This window comes from Lissotriton vulgaris, chromosome 3_1 (assembly GCF_964263255.1).
Source record: "Lissotriton vulgaris chromosome 3_1, aLisVul1.2, whole genome shotgun sequence".
Lineage (NCBI taxonomy): Eukaryota > Metazoa > Chordata > Amphibia > Caudata > Salamandridae > Lissotriton > Lissotriton vulgaris.
The window spans coordinates 1,034,360,402-1,034,385,694 of record NC_141689.1 but is presented as its reverse complement, the minus strand read 5'-3'; positions in this window follow the sequence as shown (position 1 = coordinate 1,034,385,694).

The following is a 25,293-nucleotide window of genomic DNA, read 5'->3' as shown; positions in this document are numbered from 1 at the left end:
ATTTTTATTCTGTAAAGGTCCCAACCTGGTTAAAAAGAATAGGGGGGGGGGGCAGGAGCAACTGTTTTGTTATAAGGTGACAAAAATTTCGCTCAACCCCCAGATGGTCAACCTGTTTCTCGCCTAAGAAAGCCACAGAAGTGATCAGTTGGCGATTCTTCAGGACCGAGTGAATAATAAAAACTATCTACAGTGGGTGGTGTGGTGCAACACTACCTACCACTTGCTCTACCCGTGGGTCATTGCCCCGGAGAAGAGGCAGAACCAGATACCTGAAGAGGTTGGCTGCCTTTTCTCCGGGGCAATGAGTCCACAAAAAACAACCTCTTTGCACAACTAATGCCGAAAAGGTAGTGTTGATTGCACGTAAAGGATTAGACAGACTAAGAGGCTGGAACAGTGGCGTTGCTGGGAGGCGGGGGGTCCGCCCCAGGCGGCAACATTTTTTGAGGCGGCAGCGTGGCTCGTTTCGGCCTGCTTCGGCCAAGGTGAAGCAAGGGCAATGCAATCCTTTTTTTTGTTTTTAATAATATTTTAAGTTTTCAGAGAAAAAGAACATGACAATCAAATGAACATAATATGAATAAAGAACATCCATTAATTTGAGGGAAAAATTTGAGCAAGAAAAGCAAAATAGGAGAAGAGAAGGAAAAGAAGAAAGGAAGGAAGAAAGAGAAAAGGAAGAGAAAATAAGAAAATTAAGATGTAGGTGCATGTGAAGAAAGATAGGAAGTAAAGGGTAACCAAAGTAGGTCTGATTTAATTTTTTGAGAGAGAGTAAGAGAAGAAACAGTAGCAATTCTGTGTTCATCGCAAACAAAGTTTCACCAAATTGATAATGACAATTTAGAGTTATCTTTTCTACGGGACAAAATCACTTTAAAAGCTATAGCAATAAATAAATAAATAAAACAACAGAGTAGTATGATTAAAATAAGTAAAGGAGTGAGACAAGGGTGCGTTCTTGTCCCATTTCTTTTCACCCTGTATATTAATAGCGTAGGCAAACATCTAGCAGAGCACCCAAATGATCATCCAATAATAGATGGCTGCCCCATACCCATCTTATTATATTTGGATGATGCAGTTTTAATGTCCAGGACACAAAATGACCTTCAAAAGAACTCTTACACAGTTTGTTGACTATATGCAGGACAGGGGTCTTAGGGTGAATATTAAAAAAACTTTTAGTATGACATGTGGGAAGGCCTCTTTCAAAATAAAATGCAGGGTATTTAATCAATAAACAGAAAATGGAGTGCACTAACAGTTTTTCGTATCTGGGCATAGTTTTTGCTAGCACAGGAAAATGGGGGACCGCAATACAGTCTAGAAAGCAAATGATGCTGAGAGCAATTGGGGGGGGTAACTAGCTTTGTTGACAAACTGGGCAAAAAGCCAATTCCAGAGCTGATATCTATATATAAAGCTAAATGTATTTCCACAGCAGTGAATAGGGATGGCATCTGGGGTGTAACTAACGCTAAGAGCTTACAACAATTTGAGAATGCCTTTTTAAAATATTTATTGGCAGTACCTGATTCTACAGCTAACCACATTTGCCACCTTGAGTTGGGTTTGTCACATATAGAAGACATTATTAGGACTTATCCGCTTTTATTGTAGCACAAGCTCTGGGTGACAGATGAGGCGATTTTCAACCGTAGTGTTATCATGGACTGCATGAAAATGGATAGGGCAGCGCGCATCCCATGGCTGAGCCATATTAGGGATGTGACTAGCGAGATTGGACACCCGGACAATTTCGAAGATCCTAAGAGTATGAACTCTTTTACCAGGTAACAATTAAAAAAGGAATACATGACACACCTGGAAGACAAACGATGGACCATAGAGAGAGGGAAACAAACTGTTATTGCAAACTACCAGATATAAATAGGCTCAGGAATTCAGGCTTATTTATCACAACTTTGGGGGAGCTATGAACGTATACTGGTGACTCGGTTTCGCCTGGGCATAGTATTACCTTCCCTGAGACTAATGACAGGTCGTGTGACCTAAAACCCTGCCCTTGTGATGATGTTTTAAAACAACTATTCATGTCACCTTTTTCTGTAAATTTTATACTAATCCGAGGAAAAGATTTTTTTTTTTTTTTTGGAAAACCTTTATTTAAGATCCAAAGCACACAGCTATTCAGCCTTACATCCCTGAGGCTAGGCAGCATTATAGAGAGCGGATATAAGGTGCGCACAAAACAGATTAACGAGACATATCAGGTTTAATTTTATAATATGAGAACAATAAACCTATAAGGTAACTAACGAGAAAGAACACTAAGAAAAGGGAAATAGGCAAGGAATAATGCAAAAGCGACAACATGTAGTCCCGGGAGGTGGGCAGGGCCAAACGGCTTCAAGGTGCTGCTATACTGTATAAAACAAACGAATGCGGGGGGAAGAGAGTCAGGATACCATCAAAATGATAAGATGGTTGGAAGGGAGGGCTAGGGAGAAAGACGAACCTCAATCGGGTCAGCATCGGGAGGTAAACAAATGTCGCCCCTGTATTCATTCCAGGCTCCCCAGACCACTCTCCACCTCCTAGGTTTACCCCTGGCCACGTACACTGTCTTCTCACGGAGCATACACCAATCCATATTGGACTTCCATAATTCCACGGAGGGGGGAGATGGGGCCCCCACTTCTGGGCGATGTCCCGCTTCGCCACCATGTTCCCCAGCGTGACCCATTGAGTTTGAGCATTATTGTAGTCCGTGGGGCCCCACACATTCAACAGGCAGCGCCGGGCCTCCGCTGGCAGGTCTACACCCGTCACCTCACGCATCACCGCATGCACTCGTCTCCAGTAAGAGGCTATAGCATGGCATTCCCAGATGATGTGCAAGAATGTGGCCAGTTCTCCACAACCACGCCTACAAAGACCGTCCACTGAGAGTCCCATATGAATTAACCTGGGGCCAGTCACATAGACTCTGTGGAGAATCTTCAATTGAACCAGACGCAATCTGGCCGAAATTGCCACTTCTTTAGGGGAAGACACCGCACACTGCCAGTCCTCATCGTCCAGTACGACACCATCACGCACCCACTGGTCTCTCACACCCATCAGAAGATCCGTGCGGACGTTGATCAACTTTTTATAGATCAGGGATATGGCACTGTCTGGCATATGGCCGTCCAGTACCCTATCTTCCAGCGGGGATGATTCGGGGACCTTCTCTCCCACCGGCAATACTGCCACAAGGGCATGTCGCAATTGAGCATATCTAAAATATTCTGTGGCTCCCAATTGAAACTCAGTTTGCAGAGCGTCAAAAGATTTTATCTCGCCCCTAACCATCATATCGTCGACTTTGGAGATTCCAATGAGGTCCCACCGGTCAAACCCCTTCGTATGCCACATCCTACCCAACAAGTCAGAGTCATAAAGTGGAGTAGCCATAGTAAGCCTACCCTGCCACCCCTGTGCTTTCATAATAGCCCTCCAGATGTGCACAGGGGTCCTGGTGGGACCAGTCATTCTTCCATCCAGAGATCTTGAGTATAGTGCTCTGTTGTACTTCCCATCGTCCAGGAGCCACCGATCCATGGCATACCCCGGACTATCAGCCGGTCCATAGAAGCCATGGCTAAGAGCGGCAAGTTGAGAGGCCCAGTAGTACCTCCGGATATCAGGCAAAGCGATACCGCCATCGTACCAAGGGATCGTCAACTTGGCAACAGCAATACGCGGCCTACCCTCCCACAGGAGGGCCCGCTGCAAGCCTTCAACCTCCCTAAAGTATCTGGAAGGGACTGGGTCCTGTGTGTTTTGGAGCGCGTACAAGAATCTGGGCAGGGACATCATCTTAAACAATGCCGCACGTCCAAGCAAAGACAGCGGCAGCTTTCTCCAACCCTCCACGTCGCGCCGAAGGCGCGCAAGAGGGGGAAGCAAATTATTGGAGTATCGCGTCCGGGCATCAGTTGATATATAAACGCCCAGGTACTTGAATCCCTGCCCCGCGATCTGTATAGCGCAGCCCCTGGGAAGACGCGGGGTCTCTCCACTAAGTACGTAGAGGTAAGATTTCGACCAGTTAATGACCAGGCCCGAATATCTACCAAAAGTACCCAACACGTCAAAGGCCACAATCAGGGACTTACAAGGGGAGGTGAGGTAGAGCAGGATATCATCCGCGTATAACGACACGCGGTCCTCAAAGCCAGGTGACCACCTAATCCCACAGATGTCTGGGTGGGTTCGTAGCCAAGCCGCAAGCGGCTCAAGCGCGAGAGCAAAAAGCAACGGCGACAGAGGGCAGCCCTGTCTGGTGCCTCTACGCAAAGCAGAGGAAGCTGATACACGCCCGTTGACCGTAAGATTGGCCAGTGGGGAGGCATATAAAAGTCTAACCCATCTTAGAAATTCGGGGCCAAACCCAAACTTAGTCAATACTGCCCACAGGTAATTCCACTCAAGGGAGTCAAACGCCATCGTTGCATCTAGCGATGCCAAGACGGTCGGCTCACAGAGTTTGCCAACTCGTGCTATGACCGCGCGGAGCGTCCTAAGGTTAAGGGCGGTGTTGCGATGGGGTATAAATCCCGACTGGTCCGGGTGGACCAGATCAGCGATCACACCCACCAGCCGGTTGGCCAATAACTTAGCCAGAATCTTAGGCTCGGCGTTCAGCAGGGAAATCGGGCGATACGACCTACAAAGGTCTCTGGGCTTCCCCTCCTTGTGAATAACCACAATAGTAGCCAGTCGTTGATCCAGAGGGAGCTCACCGGCCTCGCGCGCCTCACGGAACATATGTCGCAAGGGTACAGCAATGGTGTCAGACTTAATCTTGTAAAGCTCTACCGGAAGTCCGTTAGGGCCGGGAGCTTTACCAGAACTTAAGGAGCGTATCGCAAGCGCCACTTCGTCCGCCGTAATGCCTCTGTCCATGTCGTCGCGTTCGGCGTCCGACAAGCAAGGCAGCTCAATTCCTTCAAGAAGAGAAGCCGAATCCAACTCAGTCATGGCAGAAACCGACGTGTAGACAGACTCAAAGTAGTCGGCAAAGGCCGTAACTATAGCGCTGGGGTCAGTAACAACCACCCCGTCGTCACCCAGCACCTCGGGCACCACTCGAGAAGCCATCTCCTTCTTATCCAGCCAAGCAATAAGCTTGCCTGCCTTATCCCCTGCATCGTATATCCTCCCTTGCTGTTCTCTGCCCATCACCTTGGCTGCGTCAGTAGCAGTGGCCTGATACTCCGCCTGCTTTAGAGAGAGAGCATGTAACAGGGCAGGCGCCGGATCAGGTTCCAGTTGAGAATCAAGATCCTCAATCTCTGTATCCAACCGCACCACATCCTCATCTCTGCGTCTGCGCACCTCGGCTATTAAGGAGAAAGCTTCTCCTCTCAGGACAGTTTTGAAGGCCTCCCATAAGGACAGGGCCGACGTCACGGAGCCCGTATTTTCGGAAAAATACTGGTCAATGGCTTTAGCCAGGAGGTTACGAGTTTTAGGGTTACGGAAGTACCATGGATTAACCGGCGCTACCCTAGAGGGTGCCACGATTCCAAAATCAAAAGACACCCAGACCGGGGAATGGTCCGATATGCCTCTGGCCATCAAGCGGGCCCCGGAGACGGCCGAAGCCTGGGCAGCCGGAGCCAAGATGTAGTCAATCCTGGAGAGGCTACCGTGCGCACCCGAATGAAAGGAATATTGCCGCTGGGCGGGATGGAGAAGCCTCCAGCAATCAATAAGCCCCATGGTATTCAAGAAGTCAGGGAGCCAAGACTACGCACCGCGAAGATCTCTGGATGGAAAACGGTCAAGGGTCCCCGATGCAACTGCATTGAAATCACCACCAACTATGAGCAGGCCCTCAGGCAGGCCCAAAATGGCGCTCCCGAGATCCCGAAAGGTCATCGATTGTAGGCCAGGGGGGACATAAACAGAAACCAAAACCAGGGTACGCCCCTGCCATCTACCCGTGACGGCAACGTATCGTCCCCTATCGTCAATTACACTAGTCCCCACCTCAAACGGGAGAGACATGCGCACCATGATCTCCACCCCTCGGGACCCCGAAGAGAACCCCGAATGTGCCACCATTTTAAAACCTTTCCTGTTGAGTGCGTGGCACGTATTGCCAATGAGATGAGTTTCTTGTAACAAGATGACATCAGGCACACACCTTTTAAACATTTGCAACACAACCCCTCGTTTTATGCGATCACCCAGCCCATTCACATTCCAACTCAGTACATTTAACTTCTTACCCCCCATCATCAAAGCACGAGCCCCTGCCCCCCCCCCCCCCACGGAACAGTCACCGCCACATAATATTCCGAAGAGTGTTCACCTTGCCTTGAAAAAGAAGAGAAAAGAAAAACGCGAAAGAAACAATCAACCCAACCACCCCCCACCCTGCACCCCTGCATTAGACTAAAAAGCCCCCCCAACTAGCAGTGTGCCTGTCGCCCCAAAAAACTACTCTACGATAAGCCCCCAGAGGAGAAAGGAGTCAGCCTATCCCCCCCCTGTATCCCCCGATCCTGAGAAAGAATAATAACGAAAAACAATAGTCCGCGACTGATTGCATGTGCAGGCCCATCCACCGAAGACGGGCCGAGAAAGTTCACTCACTCCTGAGGATCAAGGCCGCCCGACACCCCCTCCGACTGTTCCTCGGGCGTACTCCGTCGTTGGGGCAGAGTGTCCAGCCAGTCCCCAGCCGCTTCCGGCATGTCGAAGAACACCGCTCGGCCGTCGTGATCAATCCGAAGTTTCGCTGGGAATAACATAGAGTACTTCATCCCCAACTCTCTCAACCTACGCTTGACCCCCATGAAACTTTGCCGGCGTTTCTGCACCGCTTGAGTGAAATCCGGGAAAAAGTTGATATCAGCGTTCTGAAATTTTAAAGGCCCACCTCTCCTCGAGGCCTGCAGGATAGCGTCCCGGTCCCTAAAATTGAAGACCCTGGCAATGATGGGGCACGGAGAGGCGCCAAGTTTCGGCTGGCCTCCAGGTAGTCTGTGCGCCCGCTCCACCGAAAAAAACTTGCTCAGTCCACCGGGAGCTAGATGATTCAGTACCAGGTTCTCGACAAAAAGGTCGGTAGCATCCTCCTCAGCACCCTCCGGTACTCCTATGATACGGACGTTCTGGCGCCTGGCCCGTCCTTCGAAATCATCGAGCCTGCGGGCAAACAACATGTTCGTGGCTTTCAGGTCCCGAATCTCCAACTGCAGGTCAGTCACGTCAGAAGTTAAACTCGACGCCTTTATGTCGAGCGATTTGACCCTGTCGTTAGTTTTGCCGAGATCGGCTCTGGTGAGGTTGACTTCAATCGCCAACGTGTCGACCTTGTGCGTTAACACTTCATGTTGTTTATGCATCTCGGCCTTGATGCCCGCAATGGCTCCCATAACATCCCGGAGGGTGGGTTCCGAGTCATCCGGAGACACATCTTGCTGCGTGTCTTTAGTGCGGCCTGAGGCTCCAGGCGATCCCTTCGGGAGGGTGAAGCGATCGGAGATAGTGGGCTGTGATAGGAAGGTTTTCTGCTGATTCTAGGCCCCCCTTTGGCCGGATCTCCCCTGCCCGCCATGTTAGGTGAAGGGGGTCGCTCGGTCAGGAGAAGGACCCGGTCGTCCCTGAAGCCCCAAGACGGCAGAAGTCAGTACTCGCTTCCACCGCTCCTCCAGCACTCCGATCCACTGAGTGGTCTGGTCTGGCCGCTGTGTCAGAACGGGGCAGTCACCTCTTCACCAGACTGCCACCACGTAGCAGCACTGCCGTCGCCCACGTAATGCCAGGCTATTATGGCGTCGTCATCCCCAATCTGCAACACGGTTTAACTCCGCGTAGGAAACTTGGATCTTCGAGCAGAGAATGGGTCCCGCATCAGCAGCAGTTCAGCGATAGATTCCCACTAGTGTGGGACAGGATAGGTGGCAGGATTCATTCGGAGGATCGGAGGGTCTTCGGAGCTCCGAGCTCACGCGGCCATCTTGGTTGCCCGCGAAGCTCCGCCTCCAAGGAAAAGATTTTTAATACCGTTTTTTAAAAACAAAGGCTTGAGAAAGCGTAAAAATGCCCTCATGATGCTACAATGCATGGACAGTGAAACATGTATTAGTGTGATGGTGTCTTACCTGAAAAATGTAATAGGATCTAGCAATTGAATGTAGGGAACTTGCCATCTGAATTAATTATGGCGACATAGCAAAAATTGAGGTTGCAGCTCATAGTATTAAGAGTGTATACATTGTAGGATTCGACCTGTATAGGACTAGCATAATTAATAATATTATAATATGAGCAGATGTGATTCCACTACAAATGTTTAATCATGTTCCTATTGTTCTTTTATGGATTTTTATCAAAATTCGAGTAGTTGTGATTTTATTGTAAATGTTTAATTATGTTTTACTGTGCTTTTATGGTTTTTCTAACAAAAATAGAAAAAAAGCTATATTTTGTTTGATTAGGAGTATCAAAATCAGGTGAGGAGGAACCAAGAAAGACATTTTACATTGTTAATGGAATAGTACATTTAAGTATTATCATACATTTAGACCAAATAGATTGCCAGAACTTTAAAACATTTGAACAATCATAAAGTCGATGAAGTAAAGTCCCAGTAGCTTCAAGGCAAGACCAACAGAGAGATGAGGAGGTAGGGGAAAACTTGGATATATAAACCGGGGTAATAACAGCTCTACTATAAATGAAGTAAAGGGATTGAGTAATGCGTGCAGAAATAAACGTTTTAAAGAGCATGAGCCATAATTTATCCCATTAAGAGATAGAGAGTGCCATAGATAAATCTTTTTCCCAGAGTAATTCGACAGGGGATTTAGGGCGCTGAGTAACATGGGATAATAACAACCTATAATTAAAAGCAGCCGTAGGCCTATGTTATTGAGATACACTAAATAACGGTGAGTGTGGAGTGAGTGAAGGGGAGGTTAAAGGAAAATTATTTGAGGATAAATAAGACTGCAATGCTATTGATATTAAAAGGTATTCATTAATAAATGATTCAGGTAACTTCTATTGTGATTGTAATTCCTGGAAGGGAATAACAGAATTATGCTAGATTAATTGTTGGAAAATAATTCCCTTCTCCTTCCAATGCTTGTAATAAAATGATTTACGTTTATATTTGATACATTTGTTAAACCAAACAGTGGAAGACAAAAACATTGATAAGTATCTAAACCATGGGAAAAGATATTATATAATAATTGTCAGGAGTATTTTAAAATGGGATTATTTGAAATGAAAGACCAATTAGACATGTATATTATATCCCGAAAAGAAAAGTATTTTAGTAAAGAACGCTCAAAAACAATCCAACGAGGGATAGGGATATCAGAAAAATCATGAGTTAAAGAAAAAAACTGACAAGTTAAAAATGCGGAATGATAAGATTTAAAGTCTGGGAAACGTACACCACATTCTGTTTTGGGACGTTTTTGTTTCATAAGAGCAATGCGGGGGTGTTTATTATTCCATAAAAACTTTGTACAAATAGAATTAATCTGTGAAAAATATGACACAGGAATCCAAAAAGAAAGCATGGGGGGGACCATGAAAGATGTAATGATTGTATTTTGGAGATTAGAACACTAAACATATGGTAATGGTGGTAGATAATGTAGAGGAAAACCAAATACCAAGGTACTTAATTTTTGTGGGGCACCAAGTAAAATTAGTATTGTTAAACCTATATTGATAACAAAGAGAGTTTAAGGGTAAGGCTTCTGTTTTTGAAAAGTTCAACTTATATCCAGATACTCTAGAATATAACCGAACTTCGTCCAAAAAGGGTGGGATGGAGAAATTAGGATCGGACATATAAACCAGAATATCATCAGCATAAGCTGACAATTTGGTTTCAATAGAATTATGTGAAAAGCCAGTGATACCCGAGTTAATTCGAATACGTTCGAGAAAAGGTTTGTGGCATAATACAAACAACAATGGTTGTTAAAAGAAATACTAGCATGAGGACAATAATTTAACAATTTGACATAAGAAATAAAATTTTGACCAAAACCAAACCATTTGAGTGTATTAAACATGAATTGCCAGTTTATGCAATCAAAAGCCTTTTCGGCATCTAAGGACAATGCTGCAAGTGGGGATTTATACTTCCTCCCGAAGAAGATAACATTAGCAAACATGTGAGCATTATCTGAAGCCAATCTGCCCTTAACAAAGCCAGTTTGATATGTCCTAACCAATAGTGGGATAATACTCTCAAGGCGAGTGGCACGGATTTTAGCAAATATCTTACAATCATAATTGATTAAAGAAATGGGATGATAGTTTTTACAGATGGAATGATCTTTATCTGGTTTGGGTATAAGGACAATCGAGGCCTCCATAAATGAACCAGATGCTTTAGAGTCCACAATGAATGAATTAAAAAGGGCCAGAAATTTGGGCACAAACTTAGAGGAAAAAGTAGTAAAAAATTCAACAGAAAGACCATCAGGACCTGGTGTTTTAGACTTTTTTAAGGATTTGATGGCATCCGTTATCTCCTTTAGAGTGACTTCCTTTTCCAATTAGTTAAATTTATCTGGAAGCAAAGGAGGACTATGGAGTCCAGAAAAAAAGGTATGGAAATTTTGATCAGAGGGATTTGTATCATCAGTATATAATGACTGATAATCATGGAATGTAGTAGCAATATCTTCATCAGCGGATGCCAGATTATTAGTGGATTCATTAAGAATAGGACCTATATTCTTATGTTCAGATTTCATTTTTAAATAATTGACCAACATCTTACCTGCTTAGTTTTGACTTCCATAATATTTAGACTTAATTTTAAGAAGATCATTACAAGCATCAATTGTGGCAAGTTTGTTGAAAGCAGATTTGGCTTTAATCAATTCATGAAGAGCAGAGGGAGATTTAGAGGAAAAGTAAGTATGCTCTAGCAGTTTGAGTTGTTGTAGTAAAACTACATACTTGGCTTTAGCAGTTTTCTTCTTTTTTGCTGAATATGAAATAACAAAAGCACGGAAAAAGGCCTTAAAGGCATCTCAGTTATTAGAAATGGAAGTGTGCAAAGGATTATTAAAAGATAAAAATCATTAATAAAGGTAGTAGCTTCAGTAACAAAAGTATTGTCTGACAACAAAAAATTATTTAGTTTCCATCGACCAAATTTTGGAGAGCTCAAAGACAGATGAAGGGCAGAAAACACATGGGCATGGTTGGAAATACAAAAGATAACCAATCTCAGAGGATTGAATTGATGGGAGTAGGGGTTTACTAACTAAAATATAATCAATTCTGGAACGAGTGTGAGGAACGTTAGAAAAAAAAAAGTAAACTCAAGGGTAGCAGGGTTACAGGTCTTCCATACATCATATAATGAACGAGAGGCAATGGCGGATTTAAATGATATATGGGTTTTATCAAGGTTAAATTTCCAATTAGAGTATCTATCCGAAAATGGGTCTACCCATTGATTAAAGTCCCCAGCAACAATAACATTTGAGCCATCAATAGATGATAGCAATATCTTAATGGGACCATAGATATTCAGCTATACCAGTAATTTGTTTTGTATAATAACCTTAGCCATTACCAAACGACCGTCATTATCACATTGTGTAGATAAAGATTGTGCATGAATCGATTTGTGAAATAGGATAGCTGCCCTACCTTTCTGATTAGAAGCAGGAGAATAAACAACTTGACTCACCCATTGCCTTATCAATGTACGTGATTCTGCATCATTGCAATGAGTTTCTTGAATAAGCGAGACATGAGGATTGAATTTAGATAAATGAGAAAGTACCTTTTGTCTTTTGACGGGGTTTCCAAGACCACGAACATTCCACGTGACGACATTACACATAATGAAGGGAAGGGAGTGTACGACCTAAATAGAGATGATACACTTCAGGTGAACAACTGGAGGGGAAGAAATAACACTTAGATGAATACAAAGAGCAAAACGTGCAACAGTAGGTAACATTAATAAGCACAAGCAACATAAAAAAAGAGGATGCGCGCAGACAAAAATAAGATTGAAAACAATTATATAGATAAAAGATTGATGATAGAGATGCACCTGAAAAAAGAGGAAAGAAAACAGTTGGGTGATATATGAGAAAAAAAAGAAAGTAGAAGGAGAAAAACAGAAAAATAAGAAAAGTAAGCAGATCAAGGAAAAGAATCCAGATCTGAAGAAGACCACACAGCAAGACAAAAAGGGCATGATGACGACACAAGCAAAAACAGCGGAACGAATAAATAAAAGGTAGTTAATCCTAGAAATTTAGGAGCAATAATAGGAAATGATAACAGAGGGAAGAAAAAAGAGAATAGTTTAAAAGGAGGAATAAGTAAGAGAAAGAAGATGTCCTGGAGATACCTCGGGCCCTTACCATGGAGGGCCCTGTTGGCAATGGACAGCACTTTGAATTGAATTCGAGCCTCCACAGGAAGCCAGTGCAGGGAACGCAAATGCGTCCTCGCACTGCTCCTTTTTGACAGGCCAAGCAGGAGTCTGGCGGCCACGTTCTGAACAACCTGCAATTTACGTAGAAGGTACCCAGGGATGTTGACCACATACAGTGCATTCACGTAGTCCAAGCAAGACAAAATCAAAGCACGCACCACTGTTTCCTTAGCAGGGGCTGGGAGAAAGGGAAGGAATTTTCTCAGGGCTTTCAGGGTGCCAAAGCAAGTCCCGAAGCTTGTTGACTTGTATTGTGAAATTCAGATTTTACGAAAACCAGATCCCTACATTTTTAGCGGTATTATTCTCTGCACTTGGCAGGGGAAGCCAGGAGGCCACAGCTTAGCTCTGAAGTCAGCCGGAAAAGTTCCATACAAAAGAACCTCGGACTTCCCTTCATTGCACTTCAGCGGGGCCTGGGCCTGGGCCAGCCAATGGAACACAGAGGCCAGTCAATGTTGTGCCGCCTGGACCGATTCATCCTCTCTTCCCCACGAAAATAACAGCTGGGCATCATCAGCGTAAGCCATCACCTTAGCCCTCAAAGATTCCGCTAGAAAAACCAGCGGGGTAACATAGATGTTAAATAAAAGGGGACTAAGGGATGAGCCCTCCGGGACACCAGTAGCCCGCTGCTGAGGTTCAGAGGCACAGGTAGGGAGCCAGACCTGCTGCGTGCGGGCTTCCAGGAAGGACCTGCTCCAACCCCAGACGGAACCAGAAATGCCAACCTCAGAGAGGCGCTTGAGGAGCAGAGGATGCGGTACCATGTCAAATGCGGCAGAGAGGTTGAGCATAACTAAAGCGGCTCTCCCGCCGGCATCCAAACACTCTCTAATTGCCTCTGCCACCTCTACCAGAGCTGATTCCCTACTGTATGCTGCACGGAAGCCATATTGTGCTGGGTGCAGCAGGCCAAATGTCTCAAAAAGTTGGTAAGCTGGTTGGTTACTACTTTCTCGCATACCTTGGCTAAACTAGGCAAAAGCGAAATTGGCTTATAGTTCCCAGGTATTGCAGGATTTAACACCGGCTTCTTGAGGAGAGGGAGAATCAGGGCCTGCTTCCATGGCATAGGGACCGTAGCCTCCCTGAGGGACATATTAATAATTCGGTGAACTTCCAGATTAATAATGTCAGCAGCTGCAGCAAGGAGTCTGGCTGCGCAAGCATCCTTAGGGGAAAGCTTTAATCATTTTTAAAGTGACCGATGGGTCAACAGATGCAAAAGTTGACAGCCCATTAGCAAGTCCAACGACAGATGGCCAGCTGTGGGGACTAATGGCCCTCCCGCCTGGGCGGAGAAGGAAGCTTGAATGCTACTAATTTTGTCCACAAAGAACTGTGAAAGCGTGCATTTTTTGCATTGGAAACATCCTGCGAGATAAAGATATTATGACCTGACCAGGTGAGACGTAGTTTAGATTTAACAGCCTTCAAAACATGCACCAATTCAGTAAACTCTAGGAAAAGCATGATGATGCAACGTGGTTTGCTACAATTAGGTTGAAGACGACCCAAACGGTGCGCCCGTTGTATGTTGAGAGGTGATGAGGGTTGAAGATCTAAAAGATCTGGAAATAATTTTTTCAGAAAGGATAACATGTCAGGACCTTCAATATTTTCCAGCAAACCATAAAGGCGGAGATTGTTTCTTCAGTTACGATTTTCCAAGTCCTTGGTGTGTAACTTAAGTTCATGAATTTCTTGCTCCAACAATAGAATTTTTGTAGAGATATCTTGGAGGTCTCCAACGCGTTGTATGAGTTCCATAACCTTACCCTCCATAATTATCCAGTGGTCTTCAATTTGTTTCATATTTTCGTTGGTGGTGACCATAAAAGGTTGAAGGCTGCGAACCTCCTCCAAAATGGAATCCAGAACAGGATTTTGTGAGGAATGAATGGGACATGGTGGATCATTTTAATGTCTCTTTGGTTTAGCACCAGAAGATGTTGAGCTAGAAGTTGCGTGAAAGTCATTTGCCATCTTGAGTTGAGGAGAAAAGCGATTGGTAGTGATTGAGAACGGACGAACGCGTCCCATGCACCACAGGATAAGAAGGTAGGAATAATGACCATCCAAAAATAATGAGTACAATAGTTGAAAGTCAGAGAGAAAAAATGGATGGTCCCCATTTTACACATAGCAGTAACAGCAAGGAGATCTTTAACATGCACATTCCATTAAAGCTGTCTCTACATGGGAGAAACAGGCTGCCATTTAAAGGTTGCATCGAAATCCGTCAACAGAATGAAAGAAGCTTCGCAGTATTTTTTTTCCTCTTGCCCCCTTGTGATCTTCAATATTAATATTCAAAAACAAGAAGCAAGTAGCAGCAGCCAGCAGAAAAAGAAAAGGAAAATCTTCTCAAACACTCCCATTTTATCCACTCTTAGTGCCAGAAATAAAGATGAAGAGAGGGAATATGGGCAGCATTTATCATTTGGAAATTGGGTGGCAGTACTTCATATAGCAGCAGTAGCAGATACAAAGAAAAAAAAAAAGAAAACTGCACTTCTGACTGAAAAGAATTCAACGCGGGTGCCGCAACACAAAATAGCGGACGCCCACGAATTGATAGAGAAACGGCACCGCAGTGACTTTCAGGCTTCGCGCTGCACCCATGGAGAAAAAACGGCTGACCACAGACGCACGGAAGCGTCAGAAGAATGGGGCAACCATCGTCGCTGAAAAACTTCACAGGCTGAGGTAAATAATTAACAAAGGGCTCTGCGTCACAACAGAGCTCACCAGCAGTCCGCCATCTCGTTGCGGCATTCAAACCACGCCGGCAATGCAATCCTTAAGTCAGATTTACCAAGCCACCTTGCGTCGCCCTGCATTGCTTGGTAAATCTGGAGAAATTCAGGGCAGAGCAAGTCGCTGCCTTGCATAACCCTGCACTGGGAAGGAGTTACATGGGTAGAGAGTAGGTGTTCTCACGCATCCACCCATGTATTTTGGCATGGTAAATCTGGAGTAACGCAAGGCAGTGCAAGTCGCTGCCTTGCATAACCCTGTACTGGGAAGGCATTACATGGGTAGAGAGTGAGTGTTCCCACTCATCCACCCATGCATGTTGGCGCATTCCCAGATTTACCAATATAGGTAAAACAGGGAATGTGTCAAAATGCTATGTCTTCCTGACAGAGGTGCAACGAGGAGAAATATCTTTATTTCTCCATGTTTTTCTCTTCCTAAGTGTACTGCATTCTCCACATTACAAAGCGGAAACTACCTCTTAGGATTGTTTTTGTGCAGGAAGTTTCCCCTTCCTACACAAAAACAATCCTGCCTGCAATGCAGGCACCCTTGCACCATTATGCAAGTGTGCCTGCGTTGGTGCTAGGCTGCACTGAGTGTGCCAGTGCAGAGAGAGAGCAGGAATGTGCCATGTTAGTAATGGTCGCTCCATTTGACGCAGGGCAGCACTGCAAGTAGTCTTGCTACATTGCGCTGTGTTAATGATGATGAATCTGGCCCTTTATGTTTATGTTCAACTGACCCGTAGCATGCTGCTCACTGCCAATTGGTGCCTCAGGGCATTTAACGATAAGGCTAAAGATGATAAAACCTTGGGTGTACCTATAGTCCTGAAGAGGGTGAAGTTGTCGTGTGACTGGTACCAGGAACAGATGGAGGCAAATATTCCGGGCAATGGTGTTAAGCGAATACCAAGGAGAAAAGGAAGATATTTAAGAATCTCCTGAACTTGGAATGGTCCTGTCCTAGGCTGAGGTGGATGGTTACGGAATTTCATAGTGATATGCTTTGGTGAAGGGGTTTGACTGTCATATCTTTATTGGTGTGATGTAGCAACCACGTATTAGCAGATCTGGGGAAGAAGAGGCTGGTGATGTGGTTTGTAGTATAGTTATTTAAGGCGTTGTGGATGAGACCAACAAATTCGAACATAATCCTTTAGTGGACTGGGAGCCAATGAAGAGTTCTGAGAGCAGGGGTAACTTGATTGTGTTATTTGAGGTTACAAGCCAGTTGGGCCACAAAGCTTTGGTCCCGCTGGAATTTCTTGATGGAGGTACCTGGCAGGAATGCCAGTGTAAAGGTCATTACAGTAGTGGGGACATGATCACTGCTAGCATCAAGGCAATTTTCTGCAAGCAGTGTAGCAAAGAAAAGATCCCCTTTAGTTGATTGACGTGAAAGAAGGCATTTCTACAGACCGTTTTTATCTGTGAGAAAACTCCCAGGTTATGTGCTTGCAATAGCCCATTTTAGCTTGACAGGCAAAGAAAAGTGAGGGACTGTCCAAACCAAAGAGCCAAATTTTAGACTTGTTCCCGCTGAGGCATAGACTAGTGTTTTGCATCCATCAATTAATGTGTAAGAGGCCTTGAGTGAATTGTTATGATTGTCTAATAGTTTCAACATGAGCTGGGTGTGATCAATCAGTGTAACTGTGGTAGCCACTTTTGTAGAAATCCAAGATATCGAAAAGGGGAGCCATGTAAATGTTAAATAGAATGAGAGCAAGGCTGAACCTTAGGGAGCACCACAGAGAATATCTCATATATTGGACAGGAACAGGCCTAGTGCTGTGTGCTGTTTTGAAGGATGGAGGAAAACCATGCAAGGGCTGTATATCCAATGCCTACGATGATGCCAGTATGCCAGTATGTTGTGGTCAATGGTATCGAATGCGGCTGAGAGGTTGAATGGTATCAGCATGCATGGGAGACTGAAATCTGGGCACATAGGAGTTTCTCTCTAATGTTTATGAGTGTATATAGAGAGGATTTGGTATGTCTTTTTGGGCTGAATCATGAATGGATGTAACAGAGGAGACTCCACAGAGGCAAGGCCGCAGATGGTTCTGTACCTGTCAATAATATTCAGATCCAATGAGGGTTTCTTTAGGATAGGGGTTATGATGGCATGCTTAAGTGGTTGAGGGATGCCCCCACTGGTTAAGAAACAGTTTGTGATAATAGGTGTTAGGGCCTGAAAACCCCAATTGATGACTTAAGCGTTGACTATATCCCAGGATGGTGAGGACTTCTTGAAGCAGGACAGGATTTTTCTCACTTTGGACCTGTGGCAGATAAAAACTCAGTAAGGGAGCAGCTGCTATGAGGTGGGAAGTAGGATGTTTGTGTTCGAGGGTGTTTAGCAATGAGTGGGCAACCTTAGATCTCAAGGTATTAATTTTGTTGGTGAAGAATGTCATGAGATTGTCGCAGTGATCGTGAGTGGGGATGATGGAGTTGTTGTGACTGCCAGCCGAGACATCTCCTTGTAGATGTTAAAGAGCTCTTTGTGGGATTTAGAGAATAAGGGGATGCAGAACTAGAAATAAAATTGTTTGCCCTCCAGAAAGCATCCTTGTAGAGGCTGGCATGTTTATGGCAGTCAGTACTGTCTGTGGGAGACATAATTAGACATCATTTTACACCAAATCTTTCTTGTACTATCCCTGTCCTTTTCCATTGAGGCTTCTTATCAGTGAACCAGTTAGTGGGTTTGGAGGGATATTGGATCCTTAGAGAGGAGGGGCTAGGAAACCTAGAGCCTTGGTTAACTTGGAAATCAGTAAACCATTGATCTCAGCAGCATATCCTGTATGTTTCATCAATTTTAGTCCTTAGCACCATACACCACAGGAGTCCAAATCTCAAAAAATATTTTTCTTTGTTTCCTTCAAAATGTTATCCCTTCACAAATAATTTACTTGATGCATTGTATCCAATGCATTGAGTTCTTGTGAACTTCGTCATAGCTACAATAAAAAATTGAATACAATCAAAATACACAATTCTTAAATCCTACTCTATATGTACAATTAAAAACAAGTCATGTCCCAAATTAATATTTGGACTCCTATTTTCGTTATACCTTTACCTCTAATTAGTTCTGACTATTTAAGTTCACACTCTCAGTTATATAAATAGCTACTTAATCAATAAATTATATATCTGATTCTGTTTTATATTGTGATTCTACCAAGCATAATTGCATTAACATACTAATACATTTTGATTACCACTTTTATCTCCCATCAAGTCCAAGTAATCATTATTCATCATAACGTTTCCCATCCAATTAATGTCATATTGCAACTTCGAGAGTCTCTACAGTTCCAATATTTTTGTGATCATAAAGACACAGTTATTTAAGCAATACTGCGCATTTCTGTCCTTTTCCCTTACACTGGCGCCATTTTTGCACTCTAGCGCTAATTCAGGCACCCTTGCACCATGGTGCTTATGTGCTTGAAGGCACAATTGTTTTTGTGCAGAATGGGGCAACTTCCTGCACAAAAACAATCCATAGATGTGTTTTCCTTTTTCTTTGTGGAAAGAACGAGGAGAAATAAAGATATTTCTCCTCGTTAAGCTTCACCCGGGTGGCCTATCTTTTTGGTACAATCCAAGGTTGGTAAATCTGGGAATGCTTTAAAAAACCATGGGATTTGTGTGGGAACACCTCCCTTGCACAGAATGAGGCAACACAGCGATTTGTGCGGAGTTGCCTTTCCCCAGATTTATGAAGCCATGCAATGTGGCTTTGACTGGCTTCATAAATCTGACTTAGAGTCTTGCAACATGCATGTACCACTTTTGTTCTGGTGCAAACGCGACGCAAACCTCTCATAAATATTCCCCCAAGGCTTTAGGAGCATGATCAAAAGATATTCCTAACATTCAACTTGGAAGAGAGGAGGCAAATACATTCCTCTTCCAAGAGACCACAGGAAATGATATGTCAAGCTGAATAAGTATAGATAGCGTAGAACATTTAAGAGTGAAAGGAGCACTCACGAGGATTACACTCTGCAGAAGGTACATTATAGATGATATTACACCCCAATATGACTTAAATTCAGATTGCATCAAATCTGCCTTATACTGGATAGGCAATGGGCCACAGGTACACAGATGACATTTTGAACACCGCTTCACAGAACTGACGAGGGAGTAGGGATTGCGACCCAAAGGGTGCCTATATGTGCTTGTGGTATCCAGCACCAACCTCAATACCTTCTAAACATTCCTTAGGTCAAGTTGGTGAGCTAGTTACTGCTAATACTTATACCGACCAATTGTGGCATGGTGACTATCGCAACAAGTGAGGAATGGTATTGGATGTTCTTAGTTATAAAGAAACCTAGCAGCACACTCTTCAACTCCTCCTAAACAGTTTTTGGTGTCTCAACGTCATTGGTTCAGTATAAATCTTCTAGAGTTCAGGGAAATTATCTTTCCAAGGCTCTTACTTGCAAAGAGATTTGTAGTATCCTGTATATTTATTGTAATGTGTTTTACCTTCCCTGCTCAGCCAGTGTCTGTGCTCTGACCCATTGGAATGTTGGAGTCTGATGATGCCTCAGAATGTTGGGACTGTGAGAGGCAGAGTGACAGTTAGTCATGGGCTGAGCAGCAGACAGGCTGCTCCTGGTGGGGCTTCTTGGAAGATCTTATCTACTTGATGTTAACTTCAATAAAGACTTTATGTAATACTACCTTCTGCGTGGACCTTCTTCACTACAAGATTGTCTGTGGATGTCATGTTATTTCACATTTAACATTTCAAGGGTCTCAGAATTTATGCAGATAGTCACTATCAACCACAGGTTCAAGTCCCCATCTCGTAAGAACAAGATGAACCATTAACTTCCATTGGCGAGTTGACACTTCTTAGCATGGTTACAGAAGGTACTGGCTATTGTCACCGCTACATTATTGGAGATATTGCAGTTGCAGGACCTGTACATCATCAAGGTCATTGGTAAGTCTTAACAGTGCTTTTCCTGATTCAAGATGCTAGAGTTATCTTTCAGCATGAATATCTTCTTCTTCTTCTGAGATGTCGGCCAATGTTGAAAATTGGGTTATTAGTTGTGTGGCCTGCACAAAAAATAGGTTCACAATTCTTCTTAATAGGAACCAAACATCCCATTGTAGTGCAAGACTCTCACAGGGTAGGGGTGTGGAGCAGTCCACAGCCTACTCAAGGGAGTTGGTGTGGGCTAGTAATAACCATTCACTGGAACGCAATAACTACACTCAATAAATGATTGTCCAGTCATCACTTTTTCTTTAGAAAAAGGAGTAGTACATATATTACACACAGTACTAAATACTACGCAATAATCTACAAATATGTACATTGTATAACCATTCGTAAACCCCTCCCCCCCCTTAGAGGGGTCAGCCAAACATATCAAGTGAGTATCACCCTTTTTTACTGAAATAAAATACAATTTTGTGCCTTTAGCAGTAGTTATTGTCATTAGTGCAGTAACAAATAAAGCATTCAAAATCCTCATAATTTTAGTAACCAAGAAAGCATTTGAAATCCTTATGGTGCAACTATAAAGCATTTGTCATGAAGAAACCTTGTGACTGTGTATTTTTTATACATTTTACACTGACTTGCAATTATAAAAACCACCCTTAGAAGGCATCTCACACACACACATATATATATATATATATATATATATATATATATATATATATTTTGCATTGCAAACATACACTTGTCCCCTACAGGGCGCTTCCATACCAGAATTACATTTAAGTGCCTTTAGACATTTCAGGCCCACATGAATGTCACCATACACAGAGGGTTCAGCACTCCCCACTGTAGAGCAAAAGCTCCAGCATCCGGAGTGCTTAAAATATAAGGAAAATTCATGGAAAATTGCGGTACAGTAGTCCCCCAAATCTAGGGTGGGGACTCTGGAAATCCTTTTGGGGGAAAAGGTGGCACCCTCCTAAGTTCGTTGGTGGTGGTCCCATCATCCAGGGGCCACCACAGTGAAAAAAACGCTTCAAACAGGTGAAAAACGGTGACACCTGCAACGCATTATGGGGCGATTTGTGTGACGGCAGTGAAATTCATAGCTGCAGCTCTCCCACTGCGTCCGGAGAGTGTGTTAGGTTTCCCTTTTGGTTTGTTCATTGTTGTAGTGGCCTTGAACTGTATCTTTACTTCTTGGGGATACCCAGTCCCACCTGAGTACCCCACGAACAACATCCTTTTTTTTTTTTTTTTACTTTATTTTTGATTATGCAAGGAACACATAAACACCCCCCCCCCCCCCCCCCCCCAATTGTGGCATCATACAGAACCGTTGCTTACAGGACGACAACCTCATTAAGGTACATTTGGGACCAAAACGCCGCTGATCCTCGGTTAGGCTTTTGGGCTCGTAAAAGCAAACTTACATTATGATCATTTTGTGGCAACTGTGAGTTTAAGGCAGCGGTGAGCGCACCAAGACAGTCTGACTCTGAACTTCCCTAATACCCTCCCCCTCCCCTTCAGTCCCCGATCCCTCAGAGGTGAACAGTTCTGAGCTATTCCCCTCAGAGTCACTCAAGGTCAAACCAGCAGTGCACATCACTCTCCATGCCAACAGATCTTCCTGCAACTTCACGTCTCTAGGCGTACATTGCATATGAGTCTCTTCCGCCAGCGACCACTCCCGGACATCCCGCAGCCATGCAGAAATCTCAGGGGCCCTCCGCCCCATCCAGGTAATGGCCACCCTACGCCGTGCCAGGACCAACATAAGCTGTAACAGTTTATAGGGGACCTTCCTCCTCCGAGGCCGGGGGACCAGAGCTAGCAAACAGTGGAGCGGTGTCAAGGTTATGCTAAGGCCGGTAGCGGCGGCTATCCGTCCCACCACAGCCGCCCAAAAGTCCCGTACCAAGGCGCACTCCCAGGCCAAGTGGAGGAACCCTGCTCCCTCGGCCCCGCACCTAGGGCAAGTGTCCTCCCTGTCTGGCGCAATGCGCTGTAGAGAGACCGGTGTCAAGTATGTGCGATGCATGAAATTGAAGTGTGTGAGCTTAAACCGTGTGTTACAAGAGTCCTTACGTGTGAGACCCCCCTACACGCTTGCACTGCCCCTGCATCCAGTGTCACCCCCAGGTCCGTCTCCCAGGCACTCCACGCAGGTTGGACAGGTGGCTCTGAGTCCTGACGGAGTGCGGAGTAGAGCAAGGAAATCAGCTTGCGACCCCTACCACAGGTGAGGATGATGTTCAAAGTGTACGAGGTCTTAGGCGCCTCTGGATACTGGGGCCACATTTCTCTCACCACCTCCTGCAGACCACGGTAATGTAAATATTGTCCTCCCCCTAGAGCAAAGGCCTCCACAGCCTACAAACGAATCGCTCGGATACAGGTCCGCCAGAGTATCGCAGCCTCCAGCCCTCCAATCTCGAAAAGACATGTGTTCCTCCATAGCTACAATAGGCGCCAGAATCCAAAATGACAACTCCCTATGGAAGGGGCCCGCTGCAGAACCCGCTCCACACATCTCTGCCAGAGTGCAGCCGCATGCCGCACCACATAAGGAAGAGTCTCGTCCGCTCCCCTCCCCTTCATCAATGCCACCTGTAGCATCTGCCCGGTGGCTCTCCCGGCCAGCAGCTGCATCTCCCACCCCTCTGCATCTGCGAACCACCTCGCTGCCGACAACAAGTGTGCGACATAATAATATAATTCAAACCTCGGGGCCTCCAGAACTCCTTCCTCCCAGCTCCGAACCAGGGTGTGTAACGCCACACGGCTGCGTCTGCCCGCCCAGAGCAGCGATGTCAATAAGGTGTTCAGGGTGCGGAAGATTCGCGATGGGATAGGGCAGAGTGAATTCTGAAGGACATATAGTGTCCTAGGAAGCATCACCATTTTTGCGACAGCGAGCCGATTCATAAGGGAGAGCGGCAACGTATTCCAGAAAGTTACCGAGCTCTGCAACAAGGTAAGTATCCGGCCTATGTTCCGATCCAGCAGCTGCGAGTCTGTCCGGGCCACCTGATAGCGAAAAGCCTCCTGGTCCCAGCGCAGCCCAAGATCTGGAGCGTCCGTCGACAGGTCGTCCCCATATCCCGCCAGCGGGAAGATCAAGGATTTGGCACGATTAATCCGAAGACCCGACGCCATCCAAAGCGGTCGAGGTGCTGCAGTAGTATAGGTAGTGATTCGTCCGGCGCCCTCAGGTAAAAAAGAGCATCATCCGCATACAAGGAGACCACATTACACGTGTCCCCCACCAGGATACCCCATTGTGCCATCTCCGCGCGTATCCTGACAGCCAATGGCTCTATCGCCAGTACACGTCACCCGCCCGAGCCGCCATTCCGCAGAATGCCCCGCGCCCAACCTCACTCTGGCGCAGGGAGCCATATACAACAGGCGAACCCATCGACAAAAATTTGGCCCCATGCCCACCGCCTTGAGGACCTCCAGGAGGTAACCCCAGTCAACCGTGTCAAACGCTTTGGCAAAATCAATGGACACGACCACCAATTTTTCTCCCCGATCGCGAACTTCATGTAGGATGTGTGTCAGCCGTCTCAAATTCATGGCTGTGTTGCGCCCTGGTATAAATCCGCACTGATCCGAATGTATCAGGTTTGTCATGTGCGGTGCTAAGCGGTTCGCTAACAGTTTAATCAGAATCTTGATGTCCGTGTTAATCATCGTTATGGGTCGGTATGCCGCCGGATCGCATTTGTCGCCCCCTGGTTTCAGAATCATGCAGATCTCGCCCTGATTCATGGTGGGCGGTAGAACACCTTTCTCAAAAGCTTCAAGGAACACCTGCAGCAAGCCAGGGGTAACAGTATCAATGAAGGTCTGATAGAATTCCGGTGGGAACCCGTCACTCCCTGGAGCCTTGGCCCTCGGGAGACCAGCCACGGCAACCCGCACCTCCCCCATCGTCAACGCTGCGTCTAATTCTTCCGCCGCTTCCCGAGAGAGGGTCTGCAGGGTTACATCCTGCAAGTACGGCATGTACGAGTCTGCGGATACTGTGTGGTCGGCCATATACACAGGTCGCAAGTGGAACTGTAGGACCCGGAGTAAGGCCTCCTCAGAGTGCACCACTTGGCCCGTTGCATCCCGCAGCGCAACAATCCTCTCCGGGGCCATTTCCCTCCGTAAGATCCAGGACAACAGACGGCCTGGTCTTCCTATGTAGCCTCTGTCTGTATTGGCCCAAGGTATATTTATCGAGCCGGTCCAGGATATCATGCACACTGGCTCGGGCTACCTGCTCCGCCTCCTGTTGCGCCTCATCTGGGTCCAGCACTGTTTGCTGGTGCAGTAGGGCATCCTCAGCATCCCGCAGTTCCCAGAGAAGCTGCTTTCTGACCCCATAAGTGAGGCCCATACACTGACCCCGTATAACCGCCTTCAGGGCATCCCACTTAGTGGAGTAGGGCATGGACCCCCCCTGCCAGTTCAACTCCAGATAACTATCAAGTGCACTCTGTACCGATTCCCTCGCAATCGGGTCCCGCAACAGATCCCCCGGCATCCGCCAGGTCTGAGGGCGGGCAAGCCACCCCTCATATGTCAACGTGCACGCCACCGGAGAGTGGTCCGACAAAAACCGAGCCTGATGTGTAATTGCCAACGCGATGGTAGCATCAGTATTTGCAACTAGAATCCTATCCAGCCTGCTATGCGTGTTGTGTGTTGGGGGGAAACATGTATAGAGCTTCAGGGTCGGGTATCGCTGGCGCCATAAATCCACCACCCCCAGGTTCCTCATCACTGCGCCTAGCTGTTAAGTCATGCACGGCTTCGTGCCTTCTTGGGGGGGATGACGGTCCAACACTGGATCCAATACGCAGTTAAAATCCCCCAACCAAAATAGAGGGGCCTCTAAGACAGGGTTGTCCACATTAGGGGCATAAGAATTCAAAATTGTGACATCTCTCCCATCCAATTTCGCCCTCAAAAGCAAATATCTACCCTGGACGTCTGCCTCCATGTATTGGAGAGCAAAGGGGACCCCGGGTGCCACCCAGATAAGTACCCCCCTAGCATACGAG